Raw genomic sequence first — 12140 nt, forward strand, 5'->3', positions numbered from 1 at the left:
GATCTCCTTCCACCACTGTTTGGGGTTTTTTCCTTTTAGATCTTCAACCTTTGATGAGTAGTTCAGATTCTCAAGTAATTCGTACATGAAATCATCCCTAAGATAGATGCAAACTCCTCCATGTTGTTTAGTTAGTCTATCTTTCCCGAAAATAATATAACTATCAATATGTACGATAGAGTCACTAATTCTGTCGTTGAGCCAAGTCTCCGTAATGAGACCAATATCAATGCTTTTTCGTAATAGAAACTCTTGTATTTCTACCAATTTAGGTACTAGGGACATCGTGTTTGAGAGCATTATTCGGGGAACAAAGTTACACGATACTTGAATAGAGGTTTGTGTTGAGGTTGAAGATTGTGCCACAAAACTTTGTGTGAGGTAAATTAAGTTATTAAAATCATTTTTAGAATTTTGTGGTCCTCTGCACGTTCTTTCGGTTTTAGTTTGCCGGTTTCCATGAACACGGCTTGTAATTCTGACTTGGATTTGGCTCTTTTCTTTCTATTTCATTCGTAACTTTATCCGGTACCGAGGCATTTAGTGTAGCTTCCCACGTTTGTCCCGGTATGGTAGAGGAAGTCCCCAAAAAAAAGGAGAATGTGAGGGATGAGTTGTAGTTCGAGGGTTTAGCTTAGATGTTTCTGTCGGACTTGGCTTTTCGGGAGGACTCTGGCAGACTTTTAGTTTGCGAGTAACATAATCGCACTTCCCGAGTGCCTCGGTGCTCGGTTTACTCGATGATGGTGTTGCGATCAATGGTAACGTATTAATCCAGCCTGGTGATTGTGTTGTGAGATTACAATGTTGGTGCTCTTCAGTTGAATTAGTTAAGTTGTTATTCTCATCTTTGTTGACCTTGACCGGATTTTGTTTGGATCTTAGTATCGGGATGTTACACAGGGGCGAAGGCAACGATGTGGGCAATGTGTTGAGCTTATTGCTTTCATAATGCGTGTTGTCGCTTTTCGATACGTTCCCCTCAACTAAGCTTAGGTTGTCAGTTTGATCGTGTTCGTTAGTTGGGTCATATTCATTCGAGACTGGAGAGGTTTCGCATTGGTTCGGCTTAATGTAATCGTGATGCGTATTGCCACTAATCGGTTCGTTCGCCTCAGCTAAGCGATCGTAGTTGATTTTATCGTGTTCGTTTGGTTGGTTCAAGCGAGGACCATTTTCCATCGAGGCGAAAGGTTTCAGATGTAATTTGTTTCAGTAAATTCAAATCTCCATTCCATTTTACTCTCTTTCCATCATAATAAAGATTAGAAAGATCTTCGTTCGTTAAAAACGTTTGAGCTGAACCTTGCAGGACACGTTTGACCCAACGACCAATTGTGGAATTTGTAACCGGTTTAAATAGTTTGACGTAACTTAGTAGCAATTTGGAATCAGCTCTCATAGGTTTAGTTTTAATAATATAGTGTTTAATATGGGCTACAGGGCAGAGGCGGATGTCCTCGGGATAGCTTTTAACCTTGATAGGCGGGAGGTGTTTTCCCGCCTTCGTGGTTTTTAGTTTTTACAAGAATATCAAATATTTTTGCAATCAAATTAGGTTCAGCATAAAGACATTCGTTTAAATAGGGTCCATTTGTCTTACAAGAGGCATCAAACACGGCTCTTATTTTTGTGGTTTGTCTATCCTCGCGAATTACGGGCCTATGAGGAAGATAGTGAGTAACACCTGCTTCCTTAGCTATTTCAGCCTCGGGAACTTGTTCAATGATACCATTCTGCTCATATTCCCTGAAAATCAAGTCGTATTCCTTTTCAATATCCTTTTGGACTAAACGATTCTTCAAGGATTTTAATCTCGTTTTACAGAAAAAATAGTTGTCAGGTAAAATATCATGGTCGGGTTTAAAGGGTTGTTTAACAACATATCTTTTACCATTATGTATGACATACTCTTCAAATTTACTTATATTGTCCTAAGAAGAACCTACTTCCTCAACTTCCCAAAATTTTTGTATTTGCTGTTGCAAATCATTGTGTAAGGTTCTACAGTAGGCCGCAATAAATGTGTTTCTACGCTACTAAGTGATTTGTTTTAGTAAACAGTAGTGATAATATTAATTCTATCAAACAAAATTGAAGGTTTGTATACGATCTGAAATATAAATATGGTCTCCCGCTTCGTGGTCGTGAGATTTTTGTAATGACGCATCAGCACTCCACTCAGTGCAATTACCATTATAAATACGCATCCCACGTGACACTCACATGACATTCTAGCCACTGATTGGGTGGGTTAAAGTTACAATCAGAATTTGTTCTTTCTAGGTTTTAAATCTACATTTCAGTGCATCTGTCCGTTATTCTTCCTGAGAATTTTGACCATGTAGTGGAATCATCGCTTTGAAGATTTGAGAAGGTACGTTTGTGTCAGTGTTGGTTACGTTCTTCGAATATTAACAGTATGAGTGTCTATTGTATTCTATTGATTGGCACAGTACAGAGCTGTGACGTCATTACGTTCTTCGAATATTAACAGTATGAGTGTCTATTGTATTCTATTCTGTGACACAGTACAGAGCTGTGACGTCATGTTAAACGAACCGGTAACCAATATAGAAATAATTTATAACACAATTGCGAGGCTCAGGGGCTAAAATCTGACAATAATCAAACACTAAACAGCAAATAAGACAGATTAGTTTTTCTGAGACTAAGGATCGATCAATACAGTTTTATTTTAATACAGTTTTACTCGATCCCTGAGCGCCTAATAGTGCTGCATAGACTTACGAAAATATAATAACCCAGCTTAACTGCTTAAATGTTTCTGTAGTCTGAGAAGAGAAATGTTTTATGTAGTGTTGTTTGTGAAAATAAATTATTTGCTGAAACAGCTTTTCAAAATTATCGCTCGAACTAAATGAAATTTGTAAAAAAACCTTCAACGACAGTTTACAATCGGAAATAAAAAAAATCAAGTAGTAATAGATCTTAAATACACGAGATATTTTCATAAATTATTGGCATCAAAATACATTCAGATCATACTATGTCTAAAAATGAGAACAGGCTTTCAAAATTTATAATATCAAGAGAAATCCCATTTCCACACACAAATAAGACAACAAAATGTTTATGGAAATTCTAAAATTAAGTTAATGTGAGTTTGTCATATGGGTGGTAGCAAGTCAGAAACGTTACTCTTAAAACATATATCTCTTCACAAAATTATTTTCACAAGAAATCCTTTCGTTTAACAAGACCCTTGCGACTTTCTTTTATAAAAGTCTACTCTATCCCATTCTTTTTCTCGGTGTAGCCTATAAAATTAGTACAACATTTTTTTACAGTAATTAACCGTGTCTAATGCCATGGCTTGTGACGAACTGCAAGAAAAAGCAAATTTTACAAGACTCAGTAGACTTTTAGTTGACAAAGGAACTGAGACTTTGAGAAATAAATTTGATACCATCCATCCACCTGTTAGTCTACCTGGAGTACTGGCTACAAACAAAACATCTCTTCAAAAGTTAAAACCTCGAGTTATTAATAATTCCCAGTGGGATTTACTGTTTCCTCCGTCTGGCAATCAACCAGATTCCAAAAGCTTTGATGTCACATTACTCACAGTTCTATTCCGGAACATTTGTGGTTTTCCATCAACAGGATGGGGTGTAATGCCTCCGGATACTGATAGATCAACGCAAGCGAATATCACAAGAATCAAGTGTTACAGAAATGAAGTTATTGCACATGTAACAACAACTCGAGTTGACAATTCAACATTTCAATCTTTATGGAAGAAAATTGTCCAGGCATTGTTAAAATTGGGAATTGCACAACGCGATATCGACGATTTAGAAAAATGTCCTCTAGGACCCGACGAAAATATGTATGTGCAAATCCTTGAAGATTGGAAACAGCGAGAAGATGAGTGTATTAAAATGCTTGCAACAATTGAATGTTCTGTAAATCATTTAACACAAGTCGCTGAAGAAACGCGCGATGGACTAAATGAATCTCGAGGTGTAGTAAATGAAACGCACGATGCAGTAAATGAAACGCACGATGCAGTAAATGAAACGCGCGATGCAGTAAATGAAACGCGCGATGCAGTAAATGAAGCGCACGATGCGGTAAATGAAACGCGCGATGCAGTGAATGAAACGCACGATGTAGTAAATGAAACGCGCGATGTAGTAAATGAAACGCGCGATGCAGTAAATGAAGCGCACGATGCAGTAAATGAAACGCACGATGCAGTAAATGAGACGCGCGATGCAGTAAATGAAACGCGCGATGCAGTGAATAAAACGCACGATGTAGTAAATGAAACGCGCGATGTAGTAAATGAAACGCGCGATGCAGTATATGAAATGCGCCAGTCATTGGTCATGCGTACGCTATCAATACCCGGGGACACCAATCGTGAAAAAGAAACCCGCAGAGAAAATGATGAAGATTTATTGCGAAAACTTGCTAAGCATAATTTTAAGGGTAAAATTAAACGAAAAGTAAATTTTTTCCTTCCTGGAACAAGAGAGTGGTTGTTAGAGAAAGTTAACGAGTGGTTTCAAAAGTGTGACAGCGATTCGAGAATAAAGTTAATAACAGCTGGACCAGGATTTGGTAAAAGCGTGCTTGCCGCTAAAATCTGTGAAGATTTTGAGAAGAATGGAAAGCTGGCTGCTTGTCATTTTTGTGATTTCAGTGATTCAAACCTAAGAGATCCTATGGTGATGTTGGAGTCTCTCGCAAGTCAGATGTGTAAGAATGTCCCTGGTTTTAAAGAGGAGCTCCTTGATCAGTTAGGACGACGTCATCAAATCAAAAACCTCAAAGATGCCTTTCAAATATATTTTCAAAATCCTCTAGATGAATTGGAAATAAAAGAGCCACGTTTAGTCGTGATCGATGGCTTGGATGAAAGTGCTGCTGATAATAAGAATGAAATTACTCATTTGATTGCTGAATATTTTCTTGATCTTCCCGAGTACATCAAAATCTTGGTGACGACCAGACCAGAGATTTCCGTTGCTGATCTAAGACTAAGAGACGATCAAAAGACGAACATTGCGAATGTTAACGCTAATAATAACACAGATCTTGAACTTTATTTTAAAGAATGTCTTCCAAGTTTAGTTCGCAGGGAAGTAAATCAAAGTGAAGTGAGCCAAGATTTGTATGAGTATCCATATCTTCGCCGGTTAAGATGGAATAAATCTATTAGTTTACTTTCCATTTTCGTTGCCAAATGCCAAGGCTCATTTCTCTATGCATATCACTTTCAATCTGAGCTAAGGCTCGCTATGATCTTAAAAAGATAACAAATAATGACGTCATGGAGTTTCTCCCAGAAGGACTTAATTCTGTTTACGAACGATATTTTAAACGGCTCGAAGACGAGCTTAGCGACATAAAACATCAAAAGTTCGATGTGTTGAAAATTTTGGAAATGCTGGCAGCTTCCGAAGGACCTCTTCCCCTCACTTTCATCGCTCAGGCTTTTGGTTTAGCTCCAGATTGTCGCGAAACGAAAGAAATCATCAGCAAAATTAATGAAACCGTATCGTGCTTGTTGTACGTTTCAGATGACATGTTAACCGTTTTTCACAAATCCGTTATTGATTGGCTTCTAGCAAAGGGCTACAAAGATCACCAGTATACTGTCAAGGTTGATGATGGACATAGATCGCTTTGGCTTTTATGCGAAAAGGTTTTTAAAGAAATTAAAGATAAAGGTGTTCTCTCAGGACTTGAGGTGAAGTTTGCTAATGACGTGGAATTCGCTCTGAAACATGGTTTAAAACATCTAGAAAAGTGTGAAATGGAGGAAGGTGTGTTTTGGTCAGTTGATGTTATTATCGTATGTTACATGTTAACTCTAATCGGTTCAAGTGAATTGCAGCGTTTCTGGCTCAAATCACTCCAAAGTTCTTGGATTAAAAGCGAAGATTTACGGGCCCGCATTTCGTACCATGTCATTGAATTTGAGTCTTTGGACCATGCCCTTGAACCCATAATGGGATGCCAGTATTTAATGTATCGCCATAAAGTTAATTCGCCAGTATTTTCACAATGGTATTTACAAGCGGTTCTTACACATTCTCCAGAAGGTTATTTCAGCGATCATGAGAAGAAAATGGCGGCGGAGTCGCTACAATCAAACGTTTCACCTTTTGTCGAGTCGAATTCTTACGAAGTTTCGGTTTTGCCGCGAGCAGTCTGGAAACACAGTGACTTTGATCATAGTAGAGCTGTTGCTTTATCTAACGATGAGAAAAGTGTAGCAGTTGGATTAAATAATTTTATCCATGTGATATCCGTACCAAGTTTAGTTGAAATTATGAGTTATTCAACAGAATTGGAAGTAATTTCATGCTGTACATTTTCTCCAGACGATTCGCTCATACTATTTGGTAAACTGGAAACGGCGTTCAACATTGCTGGAAGAAAGGAAGTTCCATTTTTACCTGGAAACGAGGAGACGTTCCTGTCCTGTGCATTTTCCCCTAACGGCAAAAGACTAGTGACTAGCGACGGTTCAAACACCATTAAACTATGGGACGTTTCTAAACAAAAGCTGCTGTCGTCGCTTTGTGCTGGATTTTGTGTTCGTCGGTGTTCTTTTAGCGTCATGGGGTTATTTATTATAGGAAATTCAGAAACTTCATCTTATTCGGGTTATTCGTTGTGTGTTTGGAATGCCATCACATTGCAAAGAAGTGATAAACGAAAATTATCTGACGGTGAAAGGGAGAAACCAGATGTGTTAAAGATTAGGAAATGTGAACGATGTTTTCAGCGAGGATTTGAGGAACAAAAGTGTAAACACTTAGAAATAAGGTCAAATATAAAATATAAAGAAAAAAGTTGTATAATTTCGAGTCCGTGGATCTGCAAAGGTGTGGAGTGCATTTTTTCTTCGGAAGAATTTTGTTATTCGAGTGTCACAGAAAGTATTCCTTTGACTGCGATTGTTGCTTGGAACTATCTTGTTGCTGCTCCTCACTTTACTTTCGATGCAATCAAAATACCAACTTTAGAAGAGAATCTGTGGCTCTGTTCAGATGATGAAAAACTCTTTATCTTTAAGGCATTAGCTCCTAAGCAAGAGCAATCCTGTCTGTCACGGCCAACGAAAGTTTATTCGAGTTCGTTTTCGCCTGACGGCTCTCGACTTGCATCCTGCAACTCAGATGGATACATCAACGTATGGAATGTCGATACCAGCCAAGTTGAACGACGTTTCAAAAGCAGTCAATGCGGGTCAAGGTTTTTATGCTGGTGGTCGGAAGATTTCTTGTTTGTGATCAGTGAGTGTGACGGGATTTCCAAATTAACGCGATACCCGGTAGATAACAATTTAGAGATCGTGTTTACTGACAGTCAGGACGTGGTGCTAAAGGACTTGTCTGAATACTTATCTGAATTCAGGCTAGAGGGCTGGTTTGATTTCCTAGATTCAAGGGTTGGTTTTTCTGAAGGCTTTGTTAGTTGCCGCAATGCCGCGATAGTTCTCGATGTCAGAGATGTTGATGGTCCTGTAATGATCAGTTTGCCTGGGATTGAGCATGGGATGAAAGTGGAAGTCTCGCCCGGTGGTGCCTTTATCTCTGGTTGTAATGAGAATAAATGTTATATTTGGAGAAGAAATACCGAAAAACCAACTGCGTATGAAGTCTTTTATGATCTTGATCGTTTAAGAATCAACCGGGAATCAGCCGTAATATTCAGTAATGACTCCGAAGTCGCAGTAATCATGGACGATAGGAGTAACAATAACGGGAAGATAATTGATCTGGACACTGGTGATTCTCAAAATTTACCGTCTAGATTCCATTTTGTTCATTCGTCAACCAGGTCATTTTGTATTCACAAGAGTAGAATTATATTAACTTTATCTCGTCACCTGATAACATTTTTTGACATGGACTCTGGCGCGATTCTCAACACTTCCTATCAACCATACTTGAAGACTTTTAGGCCAAGCGAAAGAATTCAACTTTCCCCAAAAGAGGACGTGCTGGCTTTTCCTGACTATAAAGGTGATATGGTGTTTCTTCGATTGTCTATTCCACCAAATCCTTTGTTGGACGATATTAAGCGAAGTGCAGTTGTTTTGTGGGACGATATTAAACAACGGAAACTTCCTTTGTCGGACGATGTTAAGCGAGGTGCAGTTGCTTCGTCGGACAATATTAAGCGAGGTGCAGTAGTCAATCCTGTCTTTAACTGGACGATATTGGACGATACTGAGTGTGACAAAGACGTCGATCCTTTTTTTAACCAGAATAAAGTCGTCTCGCGGAGAATGTTTTTAGGAAAATTTACACAAAACTGTATATTGTCTTAAATGTTTGGTTCCCCCAGTTTGTTTGAACCCATTAAATGAGAATATCTTTATTCTTAAAGATGAATTAAATGAACCCGTTCACACGAGGACGAAAACCAATAGTAGAAGACTTAGTTGATAAAGACTTTGGACGTTATGAACGACAGATGTTTTGGAATTGATTCTTCGGTTAGGATATTTCATAATGGATTTAAAGAACAATAATAACATGAACAACTATCATCAAGAACATTGCTTTCGGGCAGCGGCTAGACTTTGCTTGGAGCTGGTCTAGAATGGAGAAGTAAGACACCTCCTTCCCTCCGTTTGTCTGGGAGTTCACCTTGGGCAAGTGATAGCACTCCCTTGCCTCCCTAACTGGGGTTACAGTTTGTTAAACAAAAGAAAGATGATATCTGGAATACATCTGCAAGAAACAAGTTCTAAAATACTGTAAATAATGCCAGTCGTATGATGGTGTTGTTTAAGATGTTCATGATGGTAGTTACAGTCATGTTGGTGGTGATAGTTCTCGTCTATGATGCTGTGGTGCTGGTCTCTATGATGGTGCTGATAGTAATTGTGCTGGTTATAAAAATAATGGTAGAAATTGTAGTAACTATATTAGCTGTATTTTGTTCAAGACGTTTGATGCTGACGAGAAAGAAAGATAATGGAAATCAGTGTCAGTGATGTCATGCACTAGAATGAATATTTCCGGGGGGGGTGAATAATCATATAGTCAGTTCTGCCCGACGGATATCTTTTGTAGTGCAATAGCTTAGAATAGAAATCTGTCTGGCAGAACTGAATATATGAATCAATCACTCAATTATCGTTCTAGTTACCCCCCTTAAAACTGCAAGAACTGTGTACATTACAGGGAATGTTCATTTATTAGCTGGGAAGGAAGATATTTATAGTCTGACGCGGAGATGGAAAATTGTAGAAACTTGACTGAAATGTGAATAATATTATGTTCAAGACATCTGATGTTCATGAAAAAGAAGGTCACAAAAAAACACAACAATTATGTCTTAGGCGTGTTCAAACGTCGTGTTTTGGTTTTTAATGCGTTCGACACTTGAAAGAAGAACGACGTTTGAAACAGGCCTTAACTGACTGAAGAAAAATTTTAAGTAATTTATAGGACCTGATTATTCGTAGAAAAGTTTTTGTAGTATATTTTATAAAAAAATAGTGCGAAACTTTATAATCCCCAAGCGCTAAGTTCGATTAAATCCCGTTCGCCACTGACAGAATTTATTCGCGCGAACTGATAAAGAATTAGGAAGCGATCTTACATTTTCGCGGGGAATTTCTTCGCCGACCAATCACATCACAGGTTTTTAGATTCCGGTTCGCGTCGCGCGAATAAATTCTCCGAGTGGAGACCCAGCTGATGTGAATATTTTCTATGAGAATGAAATATCTGTATAAGGCATACGAATGGCAGAGGTTTGTTTGTTAACTAATAAAACGTGGTGTCTTTAATAAACGAACACACAACTATATTGATCTGTAAGCAAACTAATATCAAGTGTTGAAATAGGATATTATGACTTAGAAAGTGTCTGGTGCACACAAGTACATATCTGCTTGATATTTAATCATAGGCTATTGCCAGCATTTATTGTAATTTGTATAGATTTGTAATAATTTTAAACCAATTCATGATTTCACTTTGTTGACTGTTGTTGAAATTGTGATATCAACTTGGAGGTAATTATACCAAAACCAGGGTCCAGGATTGTTAGATTCGTTAAATAAATTAATCAAACACTTTCATTGGTGTCCACGAAAACAAAAAACTAATTGGATGACTGTATTTGGCTACGTTATTTATCCAACCCTGAGAAGAACCATATTCGTCTGGAGACTTGATCAAAACATTGTCTGAGTAAACTTGATATTGGTTTCTTTTTTTGTGAACGTTTATGAAAATTTCTACACATTGAAGACGAAATTATTTTTGGCTTTTTGCCAGCATCGGACCGTAGATCAGTTAACTTTATAAATGTATTTTGTGAGCTTGTTTGAAGCTGGGATAATTATCAAAGTGCTGATGATAAGAGGGAGTCTTCTTTTCAAGTAAGATGCATTTTGCGTTCTCAAATCACACCCGTGAGATATTCAAAATCGTCCGGGGATCGCAGAAGGAGAGAGAGAGAGAGAGGAGTGGATAGTTTTATGTTCAGTTGAAATTCAGTTCCTCAGTTTTTCTGTTCCGCACCGAATTGCAAGGAATGTTTTAAGACTGCAACAGTTGCTCCGAGAGATTTGAATATTCCTATTGTGGTAATTTCCCCCATGCAGGAATTCCAGCAATGTCGAAACAATTGGAAAAAATGTGGTTCGCTTCCAATCACTTTTTTATTGTCTGGCTTCTTAAGGCTGTCTTCCACTTAATTAAGCTGCGTCACACGGTACCGGATCCGCTCATCACGACATCTTCGTTTGCCGTTATGAAGCAACGATTATTAGTAAATGATTATTAATTTGATAAATTTGGTATAATATTTATTCAAGGCTCAGACATTGAAAAAACATCACTGTCTTTCATTAGCTTCAAAATTTGACCTGATGGTAATCCGGTACCGTGTGAACGGGGCTTAAAGCGTTTTTCATACGCATGTAAACCCACGTAAAAATACCTTAAAAATTTTTTTATTATTTTGTTAAAATTTGCAGAAAACTCTTTCAATTTATTTATATTTTCAGAGATAACGTGTATAATGATTTAGACTTCCGTGTGTAACGTACGTATGAAAAAAAAACGCGAACGTGGAAAGCAGTATTTAGAATAGTAAAAAAGGTAAATTATAACAAATTTTTTACATTCGGACTTAATTTTCGCCACTATCAAGAGAAGTTAGAACTGCAGGTCTAAAAAAGTGTGATTTTTAAAATTCTTTCCCAGGATCTCGATCTTAACTGAATTTCTCGATGCTCTCCCCAATATTTTTAAAGGCGGTGTTTTTTGAACAGTTTCCTGTAACTATCAGCAATTCAAAAAATATACAAATTATTTAATAATGGGATATAGAAAATGATAGAGATATCGTTTCAGTTTTGTAACTTCAGTTCGCAGAGCCATATAGCTCAGTGGCCACACCCAAAAGCACAAGAGCCAAACTTCACCAGTTCCTGTTTCTCTTTGAGTCTTCAAAGTCTGTGTTCGTTATTTGTCAAAATGATCGTATAAAGTTGGTGGGTTGCGCCGAATATATTCGGCGTGGTGTTTGGCTGTGTTGCGCCAATTTTGGCGCAGCACTTTCCAAATTTCTGGCATTACTTTACTGGCGTGGCGTGGGCTCGTGGCATGGGCACTTGGCGTAGCGTTCGGTCATGATCCATTAGCGGCGCGCAAATATGGCAACGTTTTGGAATTAAAAAGTAAACTATAATAATGTATTATCAATTTTACTGCATTTTTTCGGCTCCTCGCAAAATATATTTGCTCCTGCCTCCTGGTTTTCTGTCCAGCGGCTCTGATACTTCATGTAAATATGGTGCTTTGGAAACGAGCTTTCGAACCTTTTGGCCAGAATGGCGGATATCGTTTCTGATGAAAAGGTGAGTTCGATTTTTAATCTTAACTCATTGTCGACAAGTGGATATTCAACCCGACAATATTGTCGGGAAAAGCAAAACATTAAATATCTCAGCAAGTATTTGGACTAAAGACCCTGGAATACCACCAAACGATAGAGCTTGAAAAGACGATTTAAATAGTATTTTAAAACCTGCATATAGTAATAAACTGCATTTGTATTATAAGTCAAAACATGAATCAAATAATATGTTGCTTTGTTATCTCAAATTACTCCCCATAGCAACCATA

This window comes from Dendronephthya gigantea, unplaced genomic scaffold (assembly GCF_004324835.1).
Source record: "Dendronephthya gigantea isolate DGI-Jeju-01 unplaced genomic scaffold, DenGig_1.0 000109F, whole genome shotgun sequence".
In the NCBI taxonomy this organism is placed as follows: domain Eukaryota; kingdom Metazoa; phylum Cnidaria; class Anthozoa; order Malacalcyonacea; family Nephtheidae; genus Dendronephthya; species Dendronephthya gigantea.